The sequence below is a fragment of the Pleurodeles waltl genome, chromosome 3_2 (assembly GCF_031143425.1).
Source record: "Pleurodeles waltl isolate 20211129_DDA chromosome 3_2, aPleWal1.hap1.20221129, whole genome shotgun sequence".
Taxonomy (NCBI): domain Eukaryota; kingdom Metazoa; phylum Chordata; class Amphibia; order Caudata; family Salamandridae; genus Pleurodeles; species Pleurodeles waltl.
Genome location: NC_090441.1, coordinates 106,062,481 through 106,077,961, shown reverse-complemented (window position 1 = coordinate 106,077,961; position 15,481 = coordinate 106,062,481).

Below are 15,481 nucleotides of genomic sequence, written 5' to 3'. Positions count from 1 at the left end.
AGGCCTAAAAGTCAATATTTTTGTCCATTAGGCATAATGAACTCTTCTACCTTTTACTGTCTTACTGTCTCCACTACTAAACACCCACAATGTGAATAGGATGGTCAGTACTAGAAACCGGGAATGTGAAATAGGCTAACAGTGAAAAGAGAAGCAGTGGATACTCTGGACACTCAGGGTCTCATTTAGGTATTGGTGGATGAGTTACTCCAACACAACGGTGATGGTTATCCTGTCCACCGAAATCAAAATCTCATTGTATCCTATGGGATTTTCTATTTCGGTGGACAGGATATCCATCACCGTTATTATGGAGTAATGCGTCCTCCAATATCTAAATCAGGCCCTCTGACTTCTTTCTCTGCTGGTGGTGTTGTCTGCTGGTCAAAGTGGATATCCAAAGGTAAAAAGAGATACTTCAATACTTAGCCATAAAAGTTTTGCATCTAACCTTAGCAATGAAAACGATATACTTTAATAGTATATCTGTGAAATCAACTCTCCCTTTTCTGGTAGGAAGCTGATCTTCCTGAAACTGGAGCTTAGCAGGAATTGAGTAGCAACATGTATGCTCACCAACTCTCCTCCTCTATAGGTAACTATTTCAAGCTTCATAAATATGCACTCTCTAATGTTGATATGCAGGGCTGGCTTTAGGGCGGTACGAGCAGTGCGACCGCATTGGGTGCTGACCTCAGGGAGGTGCTGTCTTTAGCAATAACTTAGAAGCTTGGGATTTAAAAGCACCTCTTGAAAAGTTTCTTGTGCATCCAGCCTACAGGAAGCAATTAAAGTATACCTCTTGTGATTAATGTTCGTGCTGGGGGAGAGATGGGAGTTTTGTTCAGTGGCAGCTTTGACTCACCATAAAGTATTGAGGAAGATTAATATGCAGAGGGTTAATATGCCTGCTGCAAACAGCAGAACTATATTTTATGTGGATAGTTTAGTAGATTAGTAAATTCAGCCTTTTAAAACAAATAAAAATGTGAAAGAGGGGCTATGGAGAGATGAGGGGCAGATTTGCTGGGTGGTAGTGAGAGAATCCGAGGAGGTGGTCATGGGGTTGGGGGGCGTCAAAAAAGACTGTCACACAGAGCGCCACCAGCACTAAAGCCTGCCCTGCTGATATGTGCTTAGTTTCTAATTTGTCTCTTGCATATCTGAAAAGTAATGCACAATCATTAATATCTTGTGATCCTTATCAATATCAATACATAAATCTCTTAATGCATATTCATAGATACATTTAATGAGCAATCATCATCTTGAAGAGAGAATTCTTCCCTTCCCTATGCTGTAAAAAAACCAAATATAAATGCAAGCACTTTCTAAAGTCCTCAACCATACTATTTCAAATGTTCAAATAGTTTAAAGTTTGCTTTCCAACACAACTTTATTTCTATAGTACTACTCTGTAATCACAAACTGTTACATAGTGTGACAACAGTCAGTGACAAAAATCTGCGAATACCTGCAGTTTTTCCTTCCATAGCCCCCATGGTGCACGGTACGAGCTGGTCTCGTCCTGACGAGACCAGCTCGTCCTGAACTCGGCCCACGGGGGGAGCGCTAGCACTCCTCCCGTGGGCCTCCCTCCTACACCACCGTCAGGGATGGAAGGGGAATCGTTTCCCCTAACACCACCAACCCCCCACTCCCTCAGTGACGTCTGATGATGTCAGCACGCACAGCATCTCTCTTCCGACCGGGAGGTAGGGCAGGCAGAGGCATAAAAGGAAAGGCCTTTCCTTTCATGTCTCTGTAAGCATTTCTGCAGCCCGCAGAATGCTTTCAGAGCTCGCAAAATCCCTGTTGCCCACTAGGCAACGGGGATTTTGTTATTTTTTTCTGTGTGTATGTGTTTATAAATAAGGGGAGTGACCCCTTTGGCAAGGGCCGCTTCCCAGGGGAAAATTAATTATGAGGCCTTTTCTGCCCACCCTCAGGAAGATCGGCCTATTTTAGAGGGGGCATAACCCACTAGACACGACGGATCTTTTTTTTTTTTTTATATATGTGGGGAGTGACCCCTTAGGCAGGGGTCGCTCCCCTGCAGACAAAATATATTTTGGCCATTTCAGATCAGACTATGTGGGGGCAGAAACCTTTAGACACCAGGGATTTTTTTTTTCAGTTTCACAGAAAGGCAGCAACCTCTTAGGCAATGGCCGCTCCCCTGGAGGGCAATTTTATTTTAGGCCATTTCTGCCCACCTTGGGGGCAGATCAACCTATTTTTCTTAGGCCAATCTACCCCTCAGGGGGGCAGAAACCACTAGACACCACGGTTTTCATTTTTTTCGCAAGGGGATCTACCCCTTAGGCAAGGGTCGCTCCCCTGGGGGCAAATTTATTTTAGGCCATTTCTGACACTCTTGGAGGCAGATCAGCCTATTTTAATCAGACCAATCTGCCCCTAAGGGGGGCAGAAACCACTAGGCACCAGGGATTTTTTTATTTTTTTATTTTTTACAAATGTGAAGTGATTCCTTAGGCAAGGGTCGCTCCCCTGGGGGGTACATTGTTTTTAGGCCAATATTGCCCCCCTTGGGGGCAGATCGGCCTAATTCTATAATGCCCGGGGGGGAGAGAATTCACTTAGGCACCTGGTATTGGTGTGTGTTTTGTTTGGGGGGGCAGACCCTTGGGCAAGGGTCACGCCCCATGGGGGCACATTACTGTTAGCCATTTCTGCCCCCCATGGGGGCAGATTGGCCTATTTTTGTAAGGCCCATCTACCCCCAAGGGCAGAGATTTTTTTTTTAAAAAAGAGGGTAGTGGTATGGCCATACCCCCACCTCAAACAAACGGGGACAAAGTTGTTCTGCCCACCGGTGGGCAGATGGGTCAATTACCCCCGATCCATTCCCCAGGGGGACAGAAAGCCTACTAGATGCCAGGGAATTCAAATAAAAAATAGTGGGGTGGTGGTTACTAGCCATTATGGACATGGTTATGTCCCTACCCCAACTGAAGGGGGAAACAGTCTTTCAGCTCCCCCCGGCACACTAAACATCTTATCCCAGGGCAAGCAAAAGGTTATTTGATTATGTTGGGTTTTGGTTTTGGTTTGACTTTTGGGCCATGAGAGCTTGCCTAACTCTCACAATTGTCCCACTTGGAATGGTGAGGGCTGCACTTTTTGGACTGTGGGACGCTGCCATGTAGAAAAATGTACAAGACCTAGACACATCTGAAAACTAAACATCTGGGTGAGTCCAGGGTGCTGTGCTTCACATGCACCCGCACCATTTTCTTACCCACAACCCACAACGCCCTGCAAACCTCCAACTTTGCTTGAAGTCACACATTTTTTTGTGATGGAACCTTCTGAATTCTCAGGAATCCACAAAATTCCTACCACCCAGCATTGTTGAATCTATTCCGATAAAAATTCTGTCCCACTTGTCAGCCTAAAAACATTTTTTTTTTAAAACTGCCCTTTTGGCCTGCTTTACTTTCCCCTCATTTTCAACATGTTTTTGGCTCTTCCCTGTCACAGGCACTTGACCCACCTACACAAGTGAGCTATCATTTTTACCGGGAGACTGATGGGAATGTTGGGTGGTAGGAAATTTGTGCTGGTGAGGTCATCCCACACAGAAATGTGGGAAAAATGTGATTTATTTATCTAAATTTGAGGTTTGCTTAGAATTCTGGGTAAGAAAACACGGAGGGATCCACGCAAGTCACACCTCCTGGACTCCCTTGGGTGTCTACTTTTCAGACATGTTTGGGTTTGGTAGGCTTCTCTATATGGCTGCTGAGCCCAGGACCAAAAACGCAGGTCCTCCCTGCAAAAACTGGTAGTTTTGTATTTGATAATTTTGATGTGTCCACATAGTGTTTTGGGGCATTTCCTGTCATGGGCACTAGAACTACCCACACAAGTGAGGTACCATTTTTATCAGGAGACCGGGAGGAATGCTAGGTAGATGGAAGTTTGTGACTACCCTCAGATTCCAGAACTTTGCAGCACTGAAATGTGAGGCACATGTGTTTTTTTGTTTTTGCCCAATTTTGAGGTTTGATAAGGATTCTGGGTAACAGAACCTAATGAGAGCACCACAAGTTTCCCCATCCTGGATTCCCCTAGGTGTCTAGTTTTCAGAAATGCCCAGGTTTGCTAGGTTTTCCTAGTTGCCAGCTGAGCTAGAGGCCACAGTCCACAGCTAGGCACTTTGCAAAAAACAGGTCAGTTTTCTTTGGAAAAATGTGATGTGCCCACGTTGTGTATTGGGGCATTTCCTGCCACGGGCACTAGGTCTACCCACAGAAGTGAGGTACTGTTTTTATTGGGATACTTGGGGGAATGCTGGGTGGAAGGAAATGTGTGGCCCCTCTCAGATTCCAGAACTTTCTGTCACCGAAATGTGAGGAAAAAGTGTTTTTTTTTGCCACAATTTTGAGGTTTGCAAAGGCTTCAAGGTAACAGAACCTGTTGAGAGCCCCACAAGTCACCCCATCTTTGATTCCCCTTGGTGTCTAGTTTTAAAAAAGCACAGGTTTGGTAGGTTTCCCTATGTTCCGGCTGAGCTAGAAGCCAAAATCCACAGCTAGGCACTTTGCAAAAAACAGGTCTGTTTTCTGTGGGAAAATGTGATGTGTCCTTTTTGTGTTTTGGGACGTTTCCTGTTGTGGGCACTAGGCCTACCCACACAAGTGAGGTGCCATTTTTATCGGCAGACTTGGAGGAATGCTGGGTGGAAGGAAATTTGTGGCTCCTCTCAGATTCCTGAACTTTCTATCACCGAAATATGAGGAAAAAGTGTTTTTTTTTTGCCAAATGTTCAGGTTTGCAAAGGATTCTGGGTAACAGAACATGGTGAGAGCCCAACAAGTCACTCCACCTCTTATTCCCCTATGGGTCTAGTTTTAAAAAATGCACAGGGTTAGTAGGTTTCCCTAGGTGCCGGCTGAGCTAGAGGCCAAAATCCACAGCAAGGCACTTTGCAAAAAACACATCAGATTTCAATGTGATGTTTCCATGTTGCATTTCCTGTTGCGGGCACTAGGCCTACCCACACAAGTGAGGTACCATTTTTATTGGTAGACTTTGGGAAACACAGAATAGAAGAACAAGTGTTATTGCCCCTTGTCTTTCTCTACATTTTTTCCTTCCAAATATAAGGCAGTGTGTAAAAAACACGTCTGTTTGAGAAATGCCCTGTAATTCACATACTAGTATGGGGACTCCAGGATTCAGAGATGTGCAACCAACCACTGCTTCTCAACACCTTATCTTATACTCATTTTGAAAATACAAAGGTTACCTTGATACCTATTTTTTACTCTTCATATTTCACCAAATGAACTGCTTTATACACGGTATACAATGAAATCCCATTGCAAGGTGCAGCTCATTTATAGGCTCTGGGTACCTAGGGTTCTTGATAAACCTACAAGCCCTATATATCCTCACAACCAAAGGAGTCCAGCAGGCGTAACAGTATATTGCTTTTGAAAATCTGACATCGCAGGAAAAAGTTACAGAGGAAAACGTGGTGAAAAAAAGCAGTTTTTTTAACCTCAATTTCAATTTTGTTTTTTTATTTCAGCTGTTATTTTCTGTAGGAAAAGCTTGTAGGATCTACACAAATGACCCCTTGCTGAATTCAGAATTTTGTCTACTTTTCAGAAATGTTTAACTGTCCGTGATCCAGCATTGGTTTCATACCCATTTCTGTCACTAACTGGAAGAGGGCTAAAAGCACACAAAATAGTAAAAATGGGGTATGTCCCAGTAAAATGCCAAAATTGTGCAGAAAAATGTGTTTTTCTGATTTAAAGTTTGCTTTCCAACACAACTTTATTTCTATAGTACTACTCTGTAATCACGAACTGTTACATAGTGTGACAACAGTCAGTGACAAAAATCTGCGAATACCTGCAGTTTTTCCTTCCATAGCCCCCATGGTGCACGGTACGAGCTGGTCTCGTCCTGACGAGACCAGCTCGTCCTGAACTCGGCCCACGGGGGGAGCGCTAGCACTCCCCCCGTGGGCCTCCCTCCTACACCACCGTCAGGGATGGAAGGGGAATCGTTTCCCCTAACACCACCAACCCCCCACTCCCTCAGTGACGTCTGATGATGTCAGCACGCACAGCATCTCTCTTCCGACCGGGAGGTAGGGCAGGCAGAGGCATAAAAGGAAAGGCCTTTCCTTTCATGTCTCTGTAAGCATTTCTGCAGCCCGCAGAATGCTTTCAGAGCTCGCAAAATCCCTGTTGCCCACTAGGCACCGGGGATTTTGTTATTTTTTCTGTGTGTATGTGTTTATAAATAAGGGGAGTGACCCCTTTGGCAAGGGCCGCTTCCCAGGGGAAAATTAATTATGAGGCCTTTTCTGCCCACCCTCAGGAAGATCGGCCTATTTTAGAGGGGGCATAACCCACTAGACACCAGGGATCTTTTTTTTTTTAATATATGTGGGGAGTGACCCCTTAGGCAGGGGTCGCTCCCCTGCAGACAAAATATATTTTGGCCATTTCAGATCAGACTATGTGGGGGCAGAAACCTTTAGACACCAGGGATTTTTTTTTTCAGTTTCACAGAAAGGCAGCAACCTCTTAGGCAATGGCCGCTCCCCTGGAGGGCAATTTTATTTTAGGCCATTTCTGCCCACCTTTCCGGCAGATCAACCTATTTTTCTTAGGCCAATCTGCCCCCCAGGGGGGCAGAAACCACTAGACACCACGGTTTTCATTTTTTTCGCAAGGGGATCTACCCCTTAGGCAAGGGTCGCTCCCCTGGGGGAAATTTATTTTAGGCCATTTCTGACACTCTTGGAGGCAGATCAGCCTATTTTAATCAGACCAATCCGCCCCTAAGGGGGTTAGAAACCACTAGGCACCAGGGATTTTTTGTTTTATTTATTTTTTACAAATGTGTAGTGATTCCTTAGGCAAGGGTCGCTCCCCTGGGGGGTACATTTTTTTTAGCCCAATATTGCCCCCCTTGGGGGCAGATCGGCTTAATTCTATAATGCCCGGGGGAGAGAGAATTCACTTAGGCACCTGGTATTGGTGTGTGTTTTGTTTGGGGGGGCAGACCCTTGGGCAAGGGTCACGCCCCATGGGGGCACATTACTGTTAGCCATTTCTGCCCCCCATGGGGGCAGATTGGCCTATTTTTGTAAGGCCCATCTACCCCCAAGGGCAGAGATTTTTTTTTCAAAAAAAGAGGGTAGTGGTATGGCCATACCCCCACCTCAAACAAACGGGGACAAAGTTGTTCTGCCCACCGGTGGGCAGATGGGTCAATTACCCCCGATCCATTCCCCGGGGGGACAGAAAGCCTACTAGATGCCAGGAAATTCAAATAAAAAATAGTGGGGTGGTGGTTACTAGCCATTATGGACATGGTTATGTCCCTACCCCAACTGAAGGGGGAAACAGTCTTTCAGCTCCCCCCGGCACACTAAAACATCTTATCCCAGGGCAAGCAAGAGGTTATTTGATTATGTTGGGTTTTGGTTTTGGTTTTATTTTTGGGCCATGAGAGCTTGCCTAACTCTCAAAATTGTCCCACATGGAATGGTGAGGGCTGCACTTTTTGGACTGTGGGACGCTGCCATGTAGAAAAATGTACAAGACCTAGACACATCTGAAAACTAAACATCTGGGTGAGTCCAGGGTGCTGTGCTTCACATGCACCCGCACCATTTTCTTACCCACAACGCCCTGCAAACCTCCAACTTTGCTTGAAGTCACACATTTTTTTGTGATGGAACCTTCTGAATTCTCAGGAATCCACAAAATTCCTACTACCCAGCATTGTTGAATCTATTCCGATAAAAATTCTGTCCCACTTGTCAGCCTAAAAACATTTTTTTTTTCAAACTGCCCTTTTGGCCTGCTTTACTTTCCCCTCATTTTCAACATGTTTTTGGCTCTTCCCTGTCACAGGCACTTGACCCACCTACACAAGTGAACTATAATTTTTACCGGGAGACTGATGGGAATGTTGGGTGGTAGGAAATTCGTGCTGGTGAGGTCATCCCACACAGAAATGTGGGAAAAATGTGATTTATTTATCTAAATTTGAGGTTTGCTGAGAATGCTGGGTAAGAAAACACGGAGGGATCCACGCAAGTCACACCTCCTGGACTCCCTTGGGTGTCTACTTTTCAGACATGTTTGGGTTTGGTAGGCTTCTCTATATGGCTGCTGAGCCTAGGACCAAAAACGCAGGTCCTCCCTGCAAAAACTGGTAGTTTTGTATTTGATAATTTTGATGTGTCCACATAGTGTTTTGGGGCATTTCCTGTCATGGGCACTAGAACTACCCACACAAGTGAGGTACCATTTTTATCAGGAGACCGGGAGGAATGCTAGGTAGATGGAAGTTTGTGACTACCCTCAGATTCCAGAACTTTGCAGCACTGAAATGTGAGGCACATGTGTTTTTTTGTTTTTGCCCAATTTTGAGGTTTGCTAAGGATTCTGGGTAACAGAACCTGATGAGAGCACCACAAGTTTCTCCATCCTGGATTCCCCTAGGTGTCTAGTTTTCAGAAATGACCAGGTTTGCTAGGTTTTCCTAGTTGCCAGCTGAGCTAGAGGCCACAGTCAACAGCTAGGCACTTTGCAAAAAAAAGGTCAGTTTTCTTTGGAAAAATGTGATGTGCCCACGTTGTGTATTGGGGCATTTCCTGCCACGGGCACTAGGTCTACCCACAGAAGTGAGGTACTGTTTTTATTGGGATACTTGGGGGAATGCTGGGTGGAAGGAAATGTGTGGCCCCTCTCAGATTCCAGAACTTTCTGTCACCGAAATGTGAGGAAAAAGTGTTTTTTTTTTGCCACAATTTTGAGGTTTGCAAAGGCTTCAAGGTAACAGAACCTGTTGAGAGCCCCACAAGTCACCCCATCTTTGATTCCCCTTGGTGTCTAGTTTTAAAAAAGCACAGGTTTGGTAGGTTTCCCTATGTTCCGGCTGAGCTAGAAGCCAAAATCCACAGCTAGGCACTTTGCAAAAAACAGGTCTGTTTTCTGTGGGAAAATGTGATGTGTCCTTTTTGTGTTTTGGGACGTTTCCTGTTGTGGGCACTAGGCCTACCCACACAAGTGAGGTGCCATTTTTATCGGCAGACTTGGAGGAATGCTGGGTGGAAGGAAATTTGTGGCTCCTCTCAGATTCCTGAACTTTCTATCACCGAAATATGAGGAAAAAGTTTTTTTTTGTTGCCAAATGTTCAGGTTTGCAAAGGATTCTGGGTAACAGAACATGGTGAGAGCCCAACAAGTCACTCCACCTCTTATTCCCCTATGGGTCTAGTTTTAAAAAATGCACAGGGTTGGTAGGTTTCCCTAGGTGCCGGCTGAGCTAGAGGCCAAAATCCACAGCAAGGCACTTTGCAAAAAACACATCAGATTTCAATGTGATGTTTCCATGTTGCATTTCCTGTTGCGGGCACTAGGCCTACCCACACAAGTGAGGTACCATTTTTATTGGTAGACTTTGGAAAACGCAGAATAGAAGAACAAGTGTTATTGCCCCTTGTCTTTCTCTAAATTTTTTCCTTCCAAATATAAGGCAGTGTGTAAAAAACACGTCTGTTTGAGAAATGCCCTGTAATTCACATACTAGTACGGGGACTCCAGGATTCAGAGATGTGCAACCAACCACTGCTTCTCAACACCTTATCTTATGCTCATTTTGAAAATACAAAGGTTACCTTGATACCTATTTTTCACTCTTCATATTTCACCAAATGAACTGCTGTATACCCGGTATACAATGAAATCCCATTGCAAGGTGCAGCTCATTTATAGGCTCTGGGTACCTAGGGTTCTTGATAAACCTACAAGCCCTATATATCCTCACAACCAAAGGAGTCCAGCAGACGTAACAGTATATTGCTTTTGAAAATCTGACATCGCAGGAAAAAGTTACAGAGGAAAACGTGGTGAAAAAAAGCAGTTTTTTTAACCTCAATTTCAATTTTGTTTTTTTATTTCAGCTGTTATTTTCTGTAGGAAAAGCTTGTAGGATCTACACAAATGACCCCTTGCTGAATTCAGAATTTTGTCTACTTTTCAGAAATGTTTAACTGTCCGTGATCCAGCATTGGTTTCATACCCATTTCTGTCACTAACTGGAAGAAGGCTAAAAGCACACAAAATAGTAAAAATGGGGTATGTCCCAGTAAAATGCCAAAATTGTGCAGAAAAATTTGTTTTTCTGATTTAAAGTTTGCTTTCCAACACAACTTTATTTCTATAGTACTACTCTGTAATCACGAACTGTTACATAGTGTGACAACAGTCAGTGACAAAAATCTGCGAATACCTGCAGTTTTTCCTTCCATAGCCCCCATGGTGCACGGTACGAGCTGGTCTCGTCCTGACGAGACCAGCTCGTCCTGAACTCGGCCCACGGGGGGAGCGCTAGCACTCCCCCCGTGGGCCTCCCTCCTACACCACCGTCAGGGATGGAAGGGGAATCGTTTCCCCTAACACCACCAACCCCCCACTCCCTCAGTGACGTCTGATGATGTCAGCACGCACAGCATCTCTCTTCCGACCGGGAGGTAGGGCAGGCAGAGGCATAAAAGGAAAGGCCTTTCCTTTCATGTCTCTGTAAGCATTTCTGCAGCCCGCAGAATGCTTTCAGAGCTCGCAAAATCCCTGTTGCCCACTAGGCACCGGGGATTTTGTTATTTTTTCTGTGTGTATGTGTTTATAAATAAGGGGAGTGACCCCTTTGGCAAGGGCCGCTTCCCAGGGGAAAATTAATTATGAGGCCTTTTCTGCCCACCCTCAGGAAGATCGGCCTATTTTAGAGGGGGCATAACCCACTAGACACCAGGGATCTTTTTTTTTTTAATATATGTGGGGAGTGACCCCTTAGGCAGGGGTCGCTCCCCTGCAGACAAAATATATTTTGGCCATTTCAGATCAGACTATGTGGGGGCAGAAACCTTTAGACACCAGGGATTTTTTTTTTCAGTTTCACAGAAAGGCAGCAACCTCTTAGGCAATGGCCGCTCCCCTGGAGGGCAATTTTATTTTAGGCCATTTCTGCCCACCTTTGGGGCAGATCAACCTATTTTTCTTAGGCCAATCTGCCCCCCAGGGGGGCAGAAACCACTAGACACCACGGTTTTCATTTTTTTCGCAAGGGGATCTACCCCTTAGGCAAGGGTCGCTCCCCTGGGGGAAATTTATTTTAGGCCATTTCTGACACTCTTGGAGGCAGATCAGCCTATTTTAATCAGACCAATCCGCCCCTAAGGGGGTTAGAAACCACTAGGCACCAGGGATTTTTTGTTTTATTTATTTTTTACAAATGTGTAGTGATTCCTTAGGCAAGGGTCGCTCCCCTGGGGGGTACATTTTTTTTAGCCCAATATTGCCCCCCTTGGGGGCAGATCGGCTTAATTCTATAAGGCCCGGGGGAGAGAGAATTCACTTAGGCACCTGGTATTGGTGTGTGTTTTGTTTGGGGGGGCAGACCCTTGGGCAAGGGTCACGCCCCATGGGGGCACATTACTGTTAGCCATTTCTGCCCCCCATGGGGGCAGATTGGCCTATTTTTGTAAGGCCCATCTACCCCCAAGGGCAGAGATTTTTTTTTCAAAAAAAGAGGGTAGTGGTATGGCCATACCCCCACCTCAAACAAACGGGGACAAAGTTGTTCTGCCCACCGGTGGGCAGATGGGTCAATTACCCCCGATCCATTCCCCGGGGGGACAGAAAGCCTACTAGATGCCAGGAAATTCAAATAAAAAATAGTGGGGTGGTGGTTACTAGCCATTATGGACATGGTTATGTCCCTACCCCAACTGAAGGGGGAAACAGTCTTTCAGCTCCCCCCGGCACACTAAAACATCTTATCCCAGGGCAAGCAAGAGGTTATTTGATTATGTTGGGTTTTGGTTTTGGTTTTATTTTTGGGCCATGAGAGCTTGCCTAACTCTCAAAATTGTCCCACATGGAATGGTGAGGGCTGCACTTTTTGGACTGTGGGACGCTGCCATGTAGAAAAATGTACAAGACCTAGACACATCTGAAAACTAAACATCTGGGTGAGTCCAGGGTGCTGTGCTTCACATGCACCCGCACCATTTTCTTACCCACAACGCCCTGCAAACCTCCAACTTTGCTTGAAGTCACACATTTTTTTGTGATGGAACCTTCTGAATTCTCAGGAATCCACAAAATTCCTACCACCCAGCATTGTTGAATCTATTCCGATAAAAATTCTGTCCCACTTGTCAGCCTAAAAACATTTTTTTTTTCAAACTGCCCTTTTGGCCTGCTTTACTTTCCCCTCATTTTCAACATGTTTTTGGCTCTTCCCTGTCACAGGCACTTGACCCACCTACACAAGTGAACTATAATTTTTACCGGGAGACTGATGGGAATGTTGGGTGGTAGGAAATTCGTGCTGGTGAGGTCATCCCACACAGAAATGTGGGAAAAATGTGATTTATTTATCTAAATTTGAGGTTTGCTGAGAATGCTGGGTAAGAAAACACGGAGGGATCCACGCAAGTCACACCTCCTGGACTCCCTTGGGTGTCTACTTTTCAGACATGTTTGGGTTTGGTAGGCTTCTCTATATGGCTGCTGAGCCTAGGACCAAAAACGCAGGTCCTCCCTGCAAAAACTGGTAGTTTTGTATTTGATAATTTTGATGTGTCCACATAGTGTTTTGGGGCATTTCCTGTCATGGGCACTAGAACTACCCACACAAGTGAGGTACCATTTTTATCAGGAGACCGGGAGGAATGCTAGGTAGATGGAAGTTTGTGACTACCCTCAGATTCCAGAACTTTGCAGCACTGAAATGTGAGGCACATGTGTTTTTTTGTTTTTGCCCAATTTTGAGGTTTGCTAAGGATTCTGGGTAACAGAACCTGATGAGAGCACCACAAGTTTCTCCATCCTGGATTCCCCTAGGTGTCTAGTTTTCAGAAATGACCAGGTTTGCTAGGTTTTCCTAGTTGCCAGCTGAGCTAGAGGCCACAGTCCACAGCTAGGCACTTTGCAAAAAAAAGGTCAGTTTTCTTTGGAAAAATGTGATGTGCCCACGTTGTGTATTGGGGCATTTCCTGCCACGGGCACTAGGTCTACCCACAGAAGTGAGGTACTGTTTTTATTGGGATACTTGGGGGAATGCTGGGTGGAAGGAAATGTGTGGCCCCTCTCAGATTCCAGAACTTTCTGTCACCGAAATGTGAGGAAAAAGTGTTTTTTTTTGCCACAATTTTGAGGTTTGCAAAGGCTTCAAGGTAACAGAACCTGTTGAGAGCCCCACAAGTCACCCCATCTTTGATTCCCCTTGGTGTCTAGTTTTAAAAAAGCACAGGTTTGGTAGGTTTCCCTATGTTCCGGCTGAGCTAGAAGCCAAAATCCACAGCTAGGCACTTTGCAAAAAACAGGTCTGTTTTCTGTGGGAAAATGTGATGTGTCCTTTTTGTGTTTTGGGACGTTTCCTGTTGTGGGCACTAGGCCTACCCACACAAGTGAGGTGCCATTTTTATCGGCAGACTTGGAGGAATGCTGGGTGGAAGGAAATTTGTGGCTCCTCTCAGATTCCTGAACTTTCTATCACCGAAATATGAGGAAAAAGTTTTTTTTTGTTGCCAAATGTTCAGGTTTGCAAAGGATTCTGGGTAACAGAACATGGTGAGAGCCCAACAAGTCACTCCACCTCTTATTCCCCTATGGGTCTAGTTTTAAAAAATGCACAGGGTTGGTAGGTTTCCCTAGGTGCCGGCTGAGCTAGAGGCCAAAATCCACAGCAAGGCACTTTGCAAAAAACACATCAGATTTCAATGTGATGTTTCCATGTTGCATTTCCTGTTGCGGGCACTAGGCCTACCCACACAAGTGAGGTACCATTTTTATTGGTAGACTTTGGGAAACACAGAATAGAAGAACAAGTGTTATTGCCCCTTGTCTTTCTCTAAATTTTTTCCTTCCAAATATAAGGCAGTGTGTAAAAAACACGTCTGTTTGAGAAATGCCCTGTAATTCACATACTAGTACGGGGACTCCAGGATTCAGAGATGTGCAACCAACCACTGCTTCTCAACACCTTATCTTATGCTCATTTTGAAAATACAAAGGTTACCTTGATACCTATTTTTCACTCTTCATATTTCACCAAATGAACTGCTGTATACCCGGTATACAATGAAATCCCATTGCAAGGTGCAGCTCATTTATAGGCTCTGGGTACCTAGGGTTCTTGATAAACCTACAAGCCCTATATATCCTCACAACCAAAGGAGTCCAGCAGACGTAACAGTATATTGCTTTTGAAAATCTGACATCGCAGGAAAAAGTTACAGAGGAAAACGTGGTGAAAAAAAGCAGTTTTTTTAACCTCAATTTCAATTTTGTTTTTTTATTTCAGCTGTTATTTTCTGTAGGAAAAGCTTGTAGGATCTACACAAATGACCCCTTGCTGAATTCAGAATTTTGTCTACTTTTCAGAAATGTTTAACTGTCCGTGATCCAGCATTGGTTTCATACCCATTTCTGTCACTAACTGGAAGAAGGCTAAAAGCACACAAAATAGTAAAAATGGGGTATGTCCCAGTAAAATGCCAAAATTGTGCAGAAAAATGTGTTTTTCTGATTTAAAGTTTGCTTTCCAACACAACTTTATTTCTATAGTACTACTCTGTAATCACAAACTGTTACATAGTGTGACAACAGTCAGTGACAAAAATCTGCGAATACCTGCAGTTTTTCCTTCCATAGCCCCCATGGTGCACGGTACGAGCTGGTCTCGTCCTGACGAGACCAGCTCGTCCTGAACTCGGCCCACGGGGGGAGCGCTAGCACTCCCCCCGTGGGCCTCCCTCCTACACCACCGTCAGGGATGGAAGGGGAATCGTTTCCCCTAACACCACCAACCCCCCACTCCCTCAGTGACGTCTGATGATGTCAGCACGCACAGCATCTCTCTTCCGACCGGGAGGTAGGGCAGGCAGAGGCATAAAAGGAAAGGCCTTTCCTTTCATGTCTCTGTAAGCATTTCTGCAGCCCGCAGAATGCTTTCAGAGCTCGCAAAATCCCTGTTGCCCACTAGGCACCGGGGATTTTGTTATTTTTTCTGTGTGTATGTGTTTATAAATAAGGGGAGTGACCCCTTTGGCAAGGGCCGCTTCCCAGGGGAAAATTTATTATGAGGCCTTTTCTGCCCACCCTCAGGAAGATCGGCCTATTTTAGAGGGGGCATAACCCACTAGACACCAGGGATCTTTTTTTTTTTTAATATATGTGGGGAGTGACCCCTTAGGCAGGGGTCGCTCCCCTGCAGACAAAATATATTTTGGCCATTTCAGATCAGACTATGTGGGGGCAGAAACCTTTAGACACCAGGGATTTTTTTTTTCAGTTTCACAGAAAGGCAGCAACCTCTTAGGCAATGGCCGCTCCCCTGGAGGGCAATTTTATTTTAGGCCATTTCTGCCCACCTTGGGGGCAGATCAACCTATTTTTCTTAGGCCAATCTG